The sequence below is a fragment of the Pongo abelii genome, chromosome 3 (genome assembly GCF_028885655.2).
Source record: "Pongo abelii isolate AG06213 chromosome 3, NHGRI_mPonAbe1-v2.0_pri, whole genome shotgun sequence".
Taxonomy (NCBI): domain Eukaryota; kingdom Metazoa; phylum Chordata; class Mammalia; order Primates; family Hominidae; genus Pongo; species Pongo abelii.
In genome coordinates this window covers 210785679-210801061 of record NC_071988.2, presented here as the reverse complement: position 1 = coordinate 210801061, position 15383 = coordinate 210785679, and the positions used below count along the sequence as shown (strand labels likewise).

The following is a 15383-nucleotide window of genomic DNA, read 5'->3' as shown; positions in this document are numbered from 1 at the left end:
TGTGGCATCAGATTAAAGCTGTCTGTGTCTTGCAAGTCTGATGGCCAGCTTGAATCTGTAATCACAAGGGCAGTATGTAGCAGTATTCAATACTGGAAGAGCTGAGACCCGAGAAATTTTGCACCAAGAAAGTGCAACCCAGAAATTTTATACCAACTATTATTTCAATCAAGTATAAAAGCAATACAAACTGATTTTTGAATGTTCAAAGATATGGGAACATTGTTTATATGGAACTGCTTGGAAAATCTAGCAAACAACAATCATCAGTGAACCAAATGTTGATAGGGTATGAGAAGTTGCAGCCAGGGGCCTGGTGACGAGCATGGAACCTGCCTGATGGTAGGAGATCTCAGTGAAAGAGACAAGAACAGGAACAGAATGTCAGCACTACAAATGTTAAAACCATCGCTGTGATCTGACTACTACAGAGTGTTTTGTGTGGCATCACTGATTTTCTTCTCTTTAATACACAGGGCAGAAAAAGCATAGAAGTAAGAAAAAGGAGCAGAAAAGAAAAAATAAGTGTGTGATTCACAATGAAGATATGCCAGTTATGAATTCTAGAGATTAAATAACAGAGCATCAATGTTCTTCAAACAAAAAGTAGGCCGGGCGCGGTGGCTCACACCTGTAATCCCAGCACTTTGGGAGGCCGAGGTGGGCTGATCACGAGATCAGGAGATCGAGACCATCCTGGCTAACACGGTGAAAGCCCGTCTCTACTAAAAATACAAAAAGTTAGCCGGGCGTGGTGGCAGTCGCCTGTAGTCCCAGCTACTCGGGAGGCTGAGGCAGGAGAATGGCATGAACCTGGGAGGCAGAGCTTGCAGTGAGCCGAGATCGCGCCACTGCACTCCAGCCTGGGCGACACAGCAAGATTCTATCTCAAAAAAAAAAAAAACAAAAAAAGTAGAGCATGCATAAGGAAAGACACAGACACAGGAGCACAGCAGGGAAAATTACATCACCTCTATCAGGCTGTGACTGCTGAAGAGAGCGAAAGGAAGTCATGATGTAAAAATGTAAATCACACAGTCTTCTCTAATTGACAGATAACAAACTTGGCACCTTAAAAATATAGAATGCTCTTTTTTTTCAGATTCCACAGATCATAAAAAAGACTATATTTCAGACCACAAAACTTCAGTAATTTCTAAAAAGTATTTTTAATTATTTGATTAAGATGCAGTGAAATTAAATAAACGATAAAACTCCAAAACACTAAAAAACATATAGTTTTTGGAAGTTTTCTTATATCATTAAGGGCCAAAGAGAAAAACGTTGAAGAATATTTGTAAAAGAACTGACCACATATGACAACATCTGTATGACCCAGGTAGATGTGCACTCAGAAGAAATTCCAGAGCCTTAAATAATCATATTAATAAAAACAAGAAAAAACTTTAATATATCAACAAAATATAGACAAAAATATATAAAATAGACAGAAAATTAAGGCAGAACTTACTGACTAAAGCAAAATGGTAGTAGTCGTAGTATTTTTTAATTCAAGAGCTGTATCTTTAGCGAAGAATTTAATAAGTAAATTACCTTATTCAAGAAAAAAACAGAGAATGATAGTACATAAAGCAAGAAATAAGTAAAGGTCAATCAGAGATAGAGACCCCTGCAGTAGACCACTAAGACTACTTAATTTCATGCAAAGATCAAACAGAGGTTTTGCCTAATCTCCAGGCCATGGGAGTCTCAACCTGGGACAGGAAGGAGTCTCTTCTCCTGGACCTGATAGTCCAGGGGAATCTGTGGGTTGAAGGTTCTATTCACATGTTCCTATCTCACATCTCAGAGCCCTTCTTTCCATTGAGTGCCCTCACTTTGTGAGGGCCCCTTTTAGGGCTGAGAATTTAGCCTATAGTGAGTTAAATCATGGTCTCCAAAAAGATATATCCATGTCCCAGTCCCCCAAAACTATGCCTGTGACCTTATTTAGGAAAATGTTATTTGCAGGTACAATTAAGTTAAGGACCTCAAGATGAGATCATCTTGGGTTATCCAGGTGAGCCCAACATTCAATGACATACAGAAGCGAAGACACACAGAAGAAAAGACAAAGAGTATAAGTCCATGTGAATATCCAGGCAGAGGTAAGTGTTGCAATCAAGAGTCCAAAGAAGAGAAGACAAGGGTATGTTCCGAGCACACTTACCCAGTTTCTTGTTCTAGGCAATTCTGTGTTGAGCTCCTCTGGGGCAGAACAAAAGAATATTGAAAGTATTGTTGTCTCTCTGGACCAAAGCCTGTACTGACCACAAAACAAAGCCCTTCTTGGATTCACCCTCAGCCCACACTCAATCATGCGGGTACATGGCAAGAACAGACATGAAAAGATAAAATGAAAGAAAAGGGGCCTCTTTGTCTCAAATCCCAGAGAGCTGAAATCATGGCCTTCCTTCCGGATCAGGCTGAATGGTGGCCCCCAGGGAGATAAGTCCGTGTCTTATTCCAGGAACCTCTAATTGAGACCTTATTTGGAAAAAGGGTCATCAAAGATATAATTAAGGCTTTGAAATGAGATCATCTTGGATTATCTGGATGGGCCTTAAATCCTTTGAAGACACACAGGAGAGAATGATGTGGTCAGTTTTAACACGTAGATTGTATTTTAATTCAAGTATAGTGAGGCTGGCTGTGAAAGGAATATAAAAATCTCATGACCCCAAACTCACTATACCAAAGGGAAAAGTGAAGCTCAGTAACTGCGTCACGCAAAAACTGCCTTCCATTTTGTTCCTAAGTAGATAGCTGCAAAGACAGAAGGCCACATGTCTCCCCCAGTGGCCTCCTTCACAAATTGCTCACAAGGAAATTCCTCGTGGGCCCCAAGAGCTTTACCCTGAAACACAATGCTGTTCTATTTCACCTTGACAATGTAAACTTACCTTGACAAAGACAGGCCTAGAGGGCATCCCTTGGCTCACCTGAGAGGAATGCATATTTGAGCACCTCCTCTATGTTTACTTTATCTTATGCAAAAATGCAGACGCACTGAGCACTATGCATAATTCACTCTTTCACACCCACTCCTTTCACATGTAAAATGTAGATTCAGTAAGTGCTAATCAAAGCCTCCAAAGACTAACCGCTTGCCTCTTTTGTCTACCTTCTCTCTCTTTTTTTTATCCTCCTTCTTCATCTGCCCTCCCTTTTTCCCTTTAAATCAGGAGTGTCCAATCTTTTGGCTTCCCTGGGCCACCTTGGGAGAACTCTCTTGGGCCACACATAAAATACACTAACACTAACAAAGCTGATGAGCTAAAAACCAAACAAACAAACCAAAAAAGTCGCAAAAAAATCCCATCATTTTAAGTAAGTTTAGTAATTTGCTAATTTGTGTTGGGCCTCATTCAAAGCCATCCTGGGCTGCATGCGGCCCATGGGCTGTGGGTTGGACAAACTTGCTTTAAATATTGAAGTCCTCAAACCCTGTTTGCATGGCCACACTGGTGATCTGCCTTGCTTTATATATGAAGTTAAGTTTGTAAGTATTAGTGAATATACCTAATAATTTGATTTATTTGTAGCATTTGCATCTAGAGAATGCTTTAAGTCTCAGTTTGTTAGCCAATGGTGTGGTCACTAACTGTATTTTTAAAATAAAAAATGCTATTGGTAAATTGTGACTCCTGACCTGGCACTAAAAATGTTTAAACTTACATATTTTTGTCCCAGGAAAATGGTGATACTTTTCTGATTATGGAACAGAGACATGTGTATCCATTTCCTGCTTGTTATAAAGACCTACAGAATGCTGGCAATAGATTGAAACTATCTTCAGGAGCTGTTACTGCTATTACTACATAAGCCCACGCAATTGGGTCTAGAACTGACGAGCGACTCCTATTCTAAGTGGAGGTTTCCCTGCAGTCACATCCCTATCCTGTCTTACAGCTCTCTGTTAAATGCCAATCTTTCTCTTTTGCAGGGAAGAGCATGATTAAAGAGCTCTTGTCTCCATATTGGAAACTGGCCCTGATCACTGTGGCAGCACACTGAAGTATGTGATAAATAATTTATGAACCTCAGAGGTCTGGTGTGGGGAGATATTCACCTTTTCTCCATCCCTGCACCACACATCATGAGTCAGCGCCAACACGGGCACATGCAGTTCTGCCTCAAGGTGGGTAAAGCTACACGTTCAACAAACTGGTGAGCAAAAGTGCACCAGTGGAGCTCTGCTGCCGCAACAAGACCACTTCTGGTAATTTGGGAGCAAACTGCTTTGACCAGGAACGTTGGGAGGTTATACGTGGAAAAGAGGTGTTGGAATTCCTTTTTATAAATGATAAATATTACCACAAAAGGATAAAAATGGAAGGTGGTTTTGAATGTTGGCAAAACTGCCTGAGAACTTTAATTAGGACAATGTCGCCACAACGACTGCTTTCAAAACCATAACTTTCAGAATGCTCTGGGCACCGCGTGTGCCGCATGAGGCTTGTTAATGCAACTTCTCAGAATGCTCTGGGCACCGCGTGTGCCACATGAGGCTTGTTAAGGCAATTTCCATTGTAACAAACGGACTCAAAAAATAAATAAATAAATAAAGTTGCACATGCATCAAATTTGCTTTTAAAATTTTATAGGATTTAAAAGAATTGTATGGCCAGATATATTGACCAGAGCAAAAACTTTTAACAGAATACAGAGAATAAACAGAAACTATTTATTTATACATTATTCACAAATATTCCAAGTTCTTGTTTATATCATTTGCCTTTCATCAAAAATTAAATAATAACACAGTGTTAACAGAAAAACTTCAGCAGAATTAAACTTTTGGGTTTTTTGAGATGGGTTTTGCTTTTGTTGCCCAGGCTGGAGTGTAGTGGCATGACAATATCTGCTCGCTGCAACCTCCACCTCCCAGATTCAAGCAATTCTCCTGCCTCAGCCTCCCAAGTAGCTGGGATTACAGGCATGCACCACCACGCCTGGCTAATTTTTGTATTTTTAGTAGAGATGGAGTTTCACCATGTTGGTCAGACTGGTCTCGAACTCCTGACCTCAGGTGATCTGCCCTCCTCAGACTCCCAAAGTGCTGGGATTACAGGCGTGAGCCACCGCACCCAGCCAGCTGAATTAAATTTAAAGGAGTTTAATTGAGCAGTGAATGATTCGTGAATCAGCTCCCAGAATCACAGCAGATTCAGAGAGACTCCAACACAGCCACATGGTGGAAGAAGATTTATAGACAAAAAAAGGAAAAGGATGTACAGAAATCAGAAGTGAATTACAGAAACAACTGGATTGGTTACAAGTTTGCCTTATTGAACACAGTTCGAACACTCAGCAGTGTGTGAGTGGCTGCAGTATGACTGCTGGATTGGCGATTGTTCCACGCACATACTCCTAAATTAGGTTTTCAATCTCATTGACCTATTAAGTTAGGTTATGGTTCCTCTACAAGGACTCAAGTATAGAAGTATAGAGTCCTTCCCAGGCCATATTTGTTTCGCTTTAACAATAGATAATTCTTTTTTACAATGTGAAGTGGATGTGTTCTTAAATTATGAACTATTCCTTACATTTCTTTATATTAGAAATTCCTAGCCTTTAAAGTAACAAACAATACCTTTAATTTATTTTCATTAGTGCTTTCTGGCCAACAATACTGTAGTATTTATTAGAAACTCATAAATTAATTTCATCATAAAGAATTATCTGATAATGCTTATTTGATAAAATGTGATTTTACATATAACTACACATTAAAATTGTAAGTGCCTTAACATATATATTATAAAAACATAGTTATTAAGAAATGTCCAAAAGCACATTGAAAAATGTGAGGCATTTATGATTTTTTTTCAAAGTAAGATTCACTTTCATAATTGTAAGAAAATCAGACATGTCTATTTAGGTGTTTGCTTATGATGTGAGCAAACCTTTATTGTGACAATCGCGGGATAAGTAAAAATGAGTAAGACACAAATCATCTTAAAGTTGTTCTATATATATGTATGTGTATATATATATATACATATATATTTTTTTAAGACAAAATCTTGCTCTGTCACCCAGGCTGGAGTGCAGTGGTGCGATCTTGGCTCACTGCAACCTCCACCTCCTGGTGAGCTTTTCTCCTGCCTCAACCTCCCGAGTAGCTGGGACTACAGGCACCGGCCACCACGCCGGGCTAATTTTTTGTATTTTTAGTAGAGACAGGGTTTCACCGTGTTAACCAGGATGGTCTTGAACTCCTGACCTCGTGATCCACCCACCTCAGCCTCCCAAAGTGCTGGGATTACAGGTGTGAGCCACCGCACCCAGCCCTGTTCACAATACATTAACAGACAGATTGTAAATAATATTAAAAAGTGATAAGATGACAAAACAAAACTACAGATAAAATTCTACAGGAGCAGCCAGTAGAGAGTGATTGATTCTAACTGAAGTTTAGGAAACACTTTATTGTAAAAACATCACTTTAGGGAGCTTTTGACAAGTCAGTCGAGCTTCATACACAGAGAAATTGGAGAAAGGGGAGGTAATAGCATAGAGATGAAAAATAAGGCGTGTTTTAGTTACTACAAATATAGAATTTGAGTTAATGCATACTGTAAAATTTGCACACCACCTACCTAATGTACACAAGTAGCTGTGACTGAATAAAAGGGCTAAAGAAAGAAATAGTGGTAAAATAAAAGTATTGACTTATGTCAACAGTGGGTTTTTTTTCCTATTTTATTTGTTTATTCCTGGATGGATTTAGTGGATTCCTCTCTATATCCTTTTACTCTAACCACATTGATGCATACCTGACTGATTTGTAAATGCCAGCATGTACATTTTCTGCACGAGGGCTTTCTCTGACTGTGAAACCTTCTTGGCTACTTTTTCTAGGCCCGAAATGCTGGAGACTGATCACTCACAGGTACAGCCACAACCAATGGCTGATGGAAATTGCTGTGTAAATATTACAATTCCCTTGGCCCATAGGTGGGATTACTCAGGTACACATTTTACCGTGGCTTCTCGGTTTCCACAGTAGGATTAAGCCCCAGTTGTCCACAGTGCTAACGTCCTTGAAAATAAAGCCTTTTTTGTCATTATTTTCTTCCCTATCTCACTTCCCATTCTTTTTGGATCATCTACAAAATAAACCACTTGCACTTGAATGGCTATTTTGGTCTGGGTCCCAAACTGAAATGTACATTGGGATATGAAATAAAATTAAATTACACAAGCAAGAAATAAATTTTATTTATTGTAAGCCAGTGAAAGTTTGAGGTTGTTTGCTCAGAAGAATAACAGGATCTGCAATGACTAAACAATAATCTATTAGAGAAAAGAAGTCAACTACAAAATTGGAATAAAAAGTATTGTGTTATAAATAACAAAGAAGGCACTTGGAAAACAGTTGCTTCTTTTACTGTCTGAATTCACCATGGAACACGGGTTGGGCCAAAATGTGGAGATTTGGAAAAGAAAGGACAATAATATAGGTTGTTCAGCAGAAAAACAACACAACCAAATTTTGGATGAGTGTGTTGAAAGAAAATTAAAAGGAAGTGAATCTGTATAAAGATGACGTCAATTTCTTAATTGAACCCACCACTAAAATCTGCTTATCCGCTGAATCTTCTGTCTCATTAAACATAACCACTATTCTTCCAGTCATCAAAACACAACGTGCACCATTTGCTTCTCCCATCCCTTCACTCCAGCTAACTCCGGCCTCTCAGAGCCGCTCCCCACCCCTACTCAATGCATTTGCTTCTCCCATCCCTTCACCCCGGCCTCACTGCGGCCTCTCAGAGCCACTCCCCACCCCTGCTCAATGCATTTGCTTCTCCCATCCCTTCACCCTGGCCTCACTGCGGCCTCTCAGAGCCGCTCCCCACCCCTGCTCAATGCATTTGCTTCTCCCATCCCTTCACCCCGGCCTCACTGCGGCCTCTCAGAGCCGCTCCCCACCCCTGCTCAATGCATTTGCTTCTCCCATCCCTTCACTCCGGCTAACTCCGGCCTCTCAGAGCCACTCCCCACCCCTGCTCAATGCATTTGCTTCTCCCATCCCTTCACCCTGGCCTCACTGCGGCCTCTCAGAGCCGCTCCCCACCCCTGCTCAATGCATTTGCTTCTCCCATCCCTTCACTCCGGCTAACTCCGGCCTCTCAGAGCCACTCCCCACCCCTGCTCAATGGGCGGATCGTACAATTCTATTACCTAGGTATTTCTCAAATCTAGCCCTCCTTTTCACTGCATGCCTGCTCTCTCAGTCAGATCCTGACTTTCTCTTGCTTGATCCATTCTAATATCTTGGTTCCTACTTCCCTCCTTGAATCCTGCGTGTCTCAGCTCTATCTTCCTCTGTGAGGAGTGATTGAAGACATAAATCGGACCAAATCATCATTCCCCGTGTTAGCACCTGCAAGCAGGCTAAATGTGGCCCTCAAGGAGAGTGAGAAAGACAATCAGTTGAGGTGTAGAAGAAAATATGAGACACTTTATCTTTTTTTTTTTTCTTTGAGACGGAGTCTCGCTGTCGCCCAGGCTGGAGTGCGGTGGCGCCATCTCGGCTCACTGCAAGCTCCGCCTCCCGGGTTCCCGCCATTCTCCTGCCTCAGCCTCCCGAGTAGCTGGGACTGCAGGCGCCGCCACCACGCCCGGCTAATTTTTTCTTTTTTTCTTTTTTTTTTTTGTTTGTATTTTCAGTGGAGACGGGGTTTCACCGTGTTTGCCAGGATGGTCTCAATCTCCTGACCTCGTGATCCACCCACCTCGGCCTCCAAAAGTGCTGGGATTACAGTCGTGAGCCACCGTGCCTGGTCAACTTTATCTATTTTTATTTCGTTTTATAAAATAAAATACAATACTAACATTTAATATATGGGGAGACCATACAACCTGTAGAGAAATTTATAAATACATATAGATATATTAGAGGTGACTGCTTGAGAAAGTTTTACTAAATAAATGTATCATCAGAAAAGCCTAAGGCCAGCTGCTCACCCCTGTAATCCCAGCACTTTGGGAGGCTGAGGTGGGTGGATCATGAGGTCAGGAGTTCAAGACCAGCCTGGCTAAGAGGGTGAAACCCCGTTTCCACTAAAAATACAAAAATTAGCCAGGTGTGGTGGTGGGTGCCTGTAGTCCTAGCTACTCTGGAGGCAGAGGCAGAGAATTGCTTGAACCTGGGAGGCAGAGGTTCCAGTGAGCCAAGATTGTACCACTGCACTCCAGCCTGGGCAACAGAGCGAGGCTCCGTCTAAAAAAAAAAAAAAAGTCTGGAGGCAACTGGCATAAAGGCTAAAATCTGAGTTCCTTAGAGCAGCATGCATGGCAACCTCCAGCTTCAGCTTCCTACCGCTCCACACAAGGAACTCCACAAACCAGTAACAGCACTCTGTGTTTAGTTCCTTGATTCACATCGTGCTATTTTATGTTTCTGTATATGTCCTTCCGTCAGAAACACTCTTTTCACATGTTTTTGAATGATCTTTTCAAGGATATTTGCACTGTGAACAGCCTTGGAAGATAAGGTAGCTTTTCAAATTCAATCTCCTGCAAAACCGCATTCTGACCATCAACTTCAAGAACCCTCTCTTGAACTTTCACAACAGGCTAAGTGCACCTCAGTGTGCTCTCAGAGCACCCTTGAATGTTGCTGTCATTGGCTGGGTGCAGTGGCTCACACCTGTAATCCCAGCACTTTGGGAGGCCAAGACAGGTGGATCATGAGGTCAGGAGTTTGAGACCAGCCTGGGCAATATGGTGAAACCCCGTCTCTACTAAAAATACAAAAATTAGGTGGCAAGTGGTGGTGGGCACCTGTAAACCCAGTTACTGGGGAGGCTGAGGAACCAGAATAGCTTGAACCCGGGAGGTGGAGGTTGCAGTGAGCCGAGATCACACCAACCACTGCACTCCAGCCTGGGTGACAAGCAAGACTCCATCTTAAAAAAAAAAAAGTTGCTGTTGCTGTCGTCACTTATATCCCATGCTATGAAAAACACTGTTTATGCCAGGCACAGTGGCTCACGCCTGTAATCCCAGCACTTTGGGAGGCCAAGGCAGGCAGATATCCTGAGGTCAGGAGTTGGAGACCACCCTGGCCAACATGGCAAAACCCCATCTCTACTAAAAATACAAAAAAATTGGCCAGGCGTGGTGGTGCACAGCTGTAATCCCAGCTACTCAGAAGGCTAAGGCAGGAGAATCACTTGAACTCGGGAGTCAGAGGTTGCAGCGAGCCCAGACTGTGCCACTACACTTTAGCCTGGGTGACACAGTGAGACCCCGTCTAAGAAAGAAAAAGAAAGGAAGGAAGGAAGGAAGGAAAAATACTGTTTCTGTGTCATGCGTCTTTATGCGTTGTTTCTTCTATTCATTGGAAGCATTTTGGGTCAACAATCATGTTTTATTTATCTTGGGATTTCTAGGATCTATAAGAGTATCTGTTACAAGATTGGGACCCAGTAAATGTTTGCTGAACTCTTATATAGTACAGAAGAAATAGCTAGAAAGCTATTGTATGTGGGTGGCAAGCCACCAAGGTGCCGAGGCAAGAGGCCGAGGCAACAAGCTGTTCCAGTATAATAAAATATATAAAATAAGAATAGTTATACCAGATATAGATCTTAGATGTGATTATATATGAATATCATTAATATTAGTTTGTAGCAATTACTCTTTATTCCAATATTATAATAATCCTCGCTCTATAATCATAACCTAGGAAAAACCAGGCCATACAGAGATAGGAGCTGAGGAAACATAGTGAGAAGTGACCAGAAGACAGGAGTGTGAGCCTTCTGTCACGCCCAGACAGGGCCACCAGAGGGCTCCTTGGTCTACTGGTAACACCAGCGTCTGGGAAGACGCCTGTTGCCAAGCGGACTGTGGTCTAGGGGTAGAGTCAGTGCCAAGGAAAAGCACCCACTACTTAGCAGACTGGGAAAGGGAGTCTTCCTTTCCCTGGCGGAGTTTAGAGAAGACTCTACTCCTCCACCTCTTGTGGAAGGCCTGACATCAGTCAGGCCCACCTACAGTTATCTGGAGGCCTAACCATCTCCCTGTGATGCTGTGCTTCAGTGGTCACACTCCTAGTCTGCTTTTATGTTCATTCCTGTACACCTGGCTCTGCCTTCTAGATAGCAGTAGCAAAATTAGTGAAAGTACTAAAAACCTCTGATATGAAGAAATAATGGCGTAGGCTGTGTCCTCTCTCTCTCTCTCTCTCCACCTCAGCTGCCAAACAGGGAAGGGCCCCCTGTCCAGTGGACACATGACTCACATGACCTTGTCAATCATTAGAGATGACTCACACTCCTTACCCTGCCCCTTTTGCGTTGTATCCAATAAATAACAGCGCAGCCAGGCATTCGGGGCCACTACTGGTCTACACGTCTTGGTGGTAGTGGTCCCCTGGGCCCAGCTGTCTTTTCTTTTATCTCTTTGTCTTGTATCTTTATTTCTACAATCTCTCATCTCTGCACATGGGGAGAAAAACCCACCGACCCTGTGGGGCTAGTCCCTGCAATGGTAAAAGCCTGGATGTGAAATATAAGGAGAAAAAAACAAAATTCTTGGTGTCTTCATTTTTCAATTTCATGTAAACTGTGGAGAAACACTTAATTGTAAAGGGTCTGAGGTTTATTCTACTTTTAATCTAATGAGTTACATTATCATTGTTTCATGGATGTTGGCAAAAGACACAAGACTCCTAGGTTAAAAAAGGGAAAAGTTGTATACTAAGTGAATTTTCTTCATAACTACGGAAGCTGGAGCTTAGGAAACTCCAGTCATTTATAATGGACCTTGTATTAGTCTGTTTTAATGCTGCTGATAAAGACACACCTGAGACTGGGCATATACAAAAGAAAGAGTTTTAATGGACTTACAGTTCCACATGGCTGGGGAGGCCTCACAATCATGACTGAAGGTAAAAGGCACATCTCACATGGCGGCAGACAAGAAAAGAGAACTTGTGCAGGGAAACTCCCCTTTGTGAAACCACTAGATCTCGTGAGACCTATTCACTATGACGAGAATAGCATGGGAAAGATCCACCCCCATGATTCAGTTACCTCCCACCAGGTATCTCCCACAACACGTGGGAATTGTGGGAGCTACGATTCAAGATAAGATTTGGGTGGGGTCACAGCCAAACCATATCAGACCTCAGGTAAGTTTGCTCAAACTTTCTCCTAAAAGTAGTCATTATTTTAATTTTCCTAAACACCAAGAAAACCTGCCCTCTCCCGCAGAGGGAAAAGCTACCTTAACCTCCAAAGCTGTTCACAATGGCAATATCCTTGAAAAGATCATTTGAAAGAAAAGCTGCCAGAGTCTATGTTTACACAACATGTAAATATATGAAATACTCCTTGGGAATCATTTCCCAAATACAAGTATCCTAAAATATACGAGAAGGTCCTAGAGCATTTGATTTGACCAAGCCTGTGAGAGTCTACTTAAAATGAACTGTTCTTATTCTTCCATTATAACTGGACTTTCACTCATTTATTAAGTTTAAAAATGATCGTCCCAGTGATCTGAAATTAATTTGAAGCTTTGAAAAAGGAATTATTTTTATGTTAGAAAAAAACTATTTTTACTTCCCTTGAACCCAAGTTATTCAATAACTATATTATCTGTGTATATATTTACATCCTTAAAAACAGGGATCTTTGACTCTCCCACCAGGCATAGAAAAGAGGTTTTCCCTGAAGAGTTTATATCTGAAATGGACATGCCCTGTGAAGTAGTGAGTGCCGAAACATTGAGAATCTTGAAAACTTGTATCTGGATTTTGATGGTGATGTTACAAAACTTGAAACTTTTGGAGTAACCACCACCAAAACATCAAAGCCACCAAGTCTATCAAGTACTTCCACAGTAACTAACGTGACAGATGCTCCCACAGCCCCCAAAGCAGGAACTACACCTGCGGCACCAAGTGCACCAGACATTTCTGCTAATTCTAGAAGTTTATCTCAGATTCTCATGGAACAGTTGCAAAAGGAGAAACAATTGGTCTGCTATGGATGGTGGCCCTAAAGAGTACAAAAATAAAGATGACCAGGGATTTGAATCATGTGACAAAAAGGTGTCAAATTCTGACAAGTCTTTGAGGCAAGATAGTGACTTGAAAACATCTGATGCCTTACAGTTAGAAAATTCTCAGGAAATTGAAACTGCTAATAAATATGATATGACTATAGATATGGTACATGTTGATGCTGAAAGACCCAATGTTCTGGAGAACCTAGACAACTCAAAGGAAAAGACTGTGACATCAGAAGCAGCTAAAACTGAAGATACAGTTCTCTGCAGCAGTGATACAGATGAAGAGCGTTTAATTATTGATACAGAGTGTAAATATAATAGTGATGGAAAGACAGCTGTCATGGGTTCTAACTTAAATTCTTGACCAGCTAGTCCAAATTCTTCCTCAGGACAGGCTTCTGCAGAAAACTAGTCCAGAAGAGTCATGTGTTTTTATTTTTTTATTTTTTATTTTTATTTTTTGTTTGAGGCAGAGTTCCATTCTTGTTGCCCAGGCTGGAGTGCAGTGGCACGATCTCAGCTCACTGCAACCTCTGCCTCCTGGCTTCAAGCAATTCTCCTGCCTCAGCCTCCCAAGTAGCTGGGATTACAGGCATGTGCCATCACCCCCAGTCAATTTTTTTTTTTTTGTATTTTTAGTAGAGATGGGTTTTCTCCATGTTGATCAGGCTGGTCTCAAACTCCTGACTTTAGGTGATCCGCCCGCCTCGGCCTCCCAAAGTGCTGGGATTACAGGCGTGAGCCACTGTGCCTGGCAAGTCATGTATTTAAAAAAAAAAAAACCTATCAAACAAGTATATAAAAAATTTGATCCAGTTGGAGAGATTTTAAAATGCAGGATGAGCTCTTAAAGCCAATTTCCAGAAAAGTACCCATGTTGCCCTTAATGAATTTAGAAAACTCTAAACAGCCTTCTATTTCTGAGCAATTGTCTGTTCCTTCAGATGCCTCTAGTTGGCCGAAATTGGATGGCCTTCTGCATTTCAGAAGCCAAAAGGACGATTGCCATATGAACTTAAGGACTATGTTGAAGATACGTCGGAATACCTAGCTCTTCAGGAAGGAAATTTTATTCATAAGTTATTTAGCCTGCAAGACCTGTTGTTACTCATGTGCTGCAGTGTCCAGAGGATGGAGACAAGACCACATTCTAAAAAACAGAGGAAAATTGGAAAACAATTTCCAGTTTATGTACTACCAGAAGTAGAGTATCAAGCTGGTTATGGAACTGAAGCTCTGACTGAAGGTGAACGTTGTCGCTTATGGACTGGAAGTTGATTGCATTCCAACAGCTACTTTATGTTGGCCATATCGATGCATTTACTTCAAAGCTTTTTCTACTGGAAGAAATTACCTCAGAAGCATTAAAAGGAAAGCTTTCAGCACTCAAGATTTCCAATGTATTTAACATCCTCCAACACATTCTAAAGAAAGTAAGTAGCTAGCAGGAGGGTTCCTACTTGTTATCTCAGGCAGCAGAAGATTCTTCACTCCTGATCCATAAGGCCTCTGATGGAAAAGTTACTAGGACAGCATACAATTTGTATAAAACACATTGCAGCCTTCGTGATGTACCTTCCAGTCTCTCAGTTCCCTGGGTCCCATTAGATCCCAGCCTGTTATGACCATATCATATCCATCATGGAAGAATACCTTGTACTTCTCCACCTAAATCACTGGATACCACAGCACAACAAAAGGTTGGTGGAACGAGAATACCTACAGGCAGCCACAGGAATCCAGTTTCCATAGAAACCAAAAGCAGATGCTTGCCTGCTCACCAAGCTGAAACTGAAGGAGTGGCTCCGAATAAAAGAATAACTTGAGGACTGCACCGTGGAAAATTAAATTTCAAAAAAAAAAACAAAAAACCCAGTTATAACAATGTTTAATTTAGAAAAGTTTGAGGGAAAATATGACTAAAAGCTCAGTAGGCAAGAGGAACATTTTTCCTGTAGTATCCTCAAGAGTTCTTAGAGTGTCTTCAAAAAATATGTTGGCTATGTGAAGGAATGCTTCAACTAAAATGGAATGTTATGCTGTTCACTCCTAAACTTTGAGAAGCATCTTGATATGTTTTAACATTATCATGGCAGGGAAATATATAAAGAAGAAAAATATTTTTACATTAAACCTTTTCTAAAAATTTTAAATAGAAAAATAATTTGATTTTTTATCAAGAACGACACTTATCAATACATATTATGTTATATTGCCAATCTGTTGAGACTGACTCAGAAGGTTAAATATTGCCACTGTTGAAGATAATTATGAGTATCGCAAACTTTGTTTCTGACCCATTTTGATAGTTTTTATATACTCCTTTAAAATGATGAATGTTGCAG

General features: G+C 41.2%; 1 pseudogene; it reads left to right on the top strand.

The window, feature by feature from the left end:
* The first annotated feature begins 6805 nt into the window (after nucleotides 1–6805).
* On the top strand, nucleotides 6806–14864 carry LOC100449605 (little elongation complex subunit 2-like; annotated as a pseudogene).
* The last annotated feature ends 519 nt before the right edge of the window (nucleotides 14865–15383 follow it).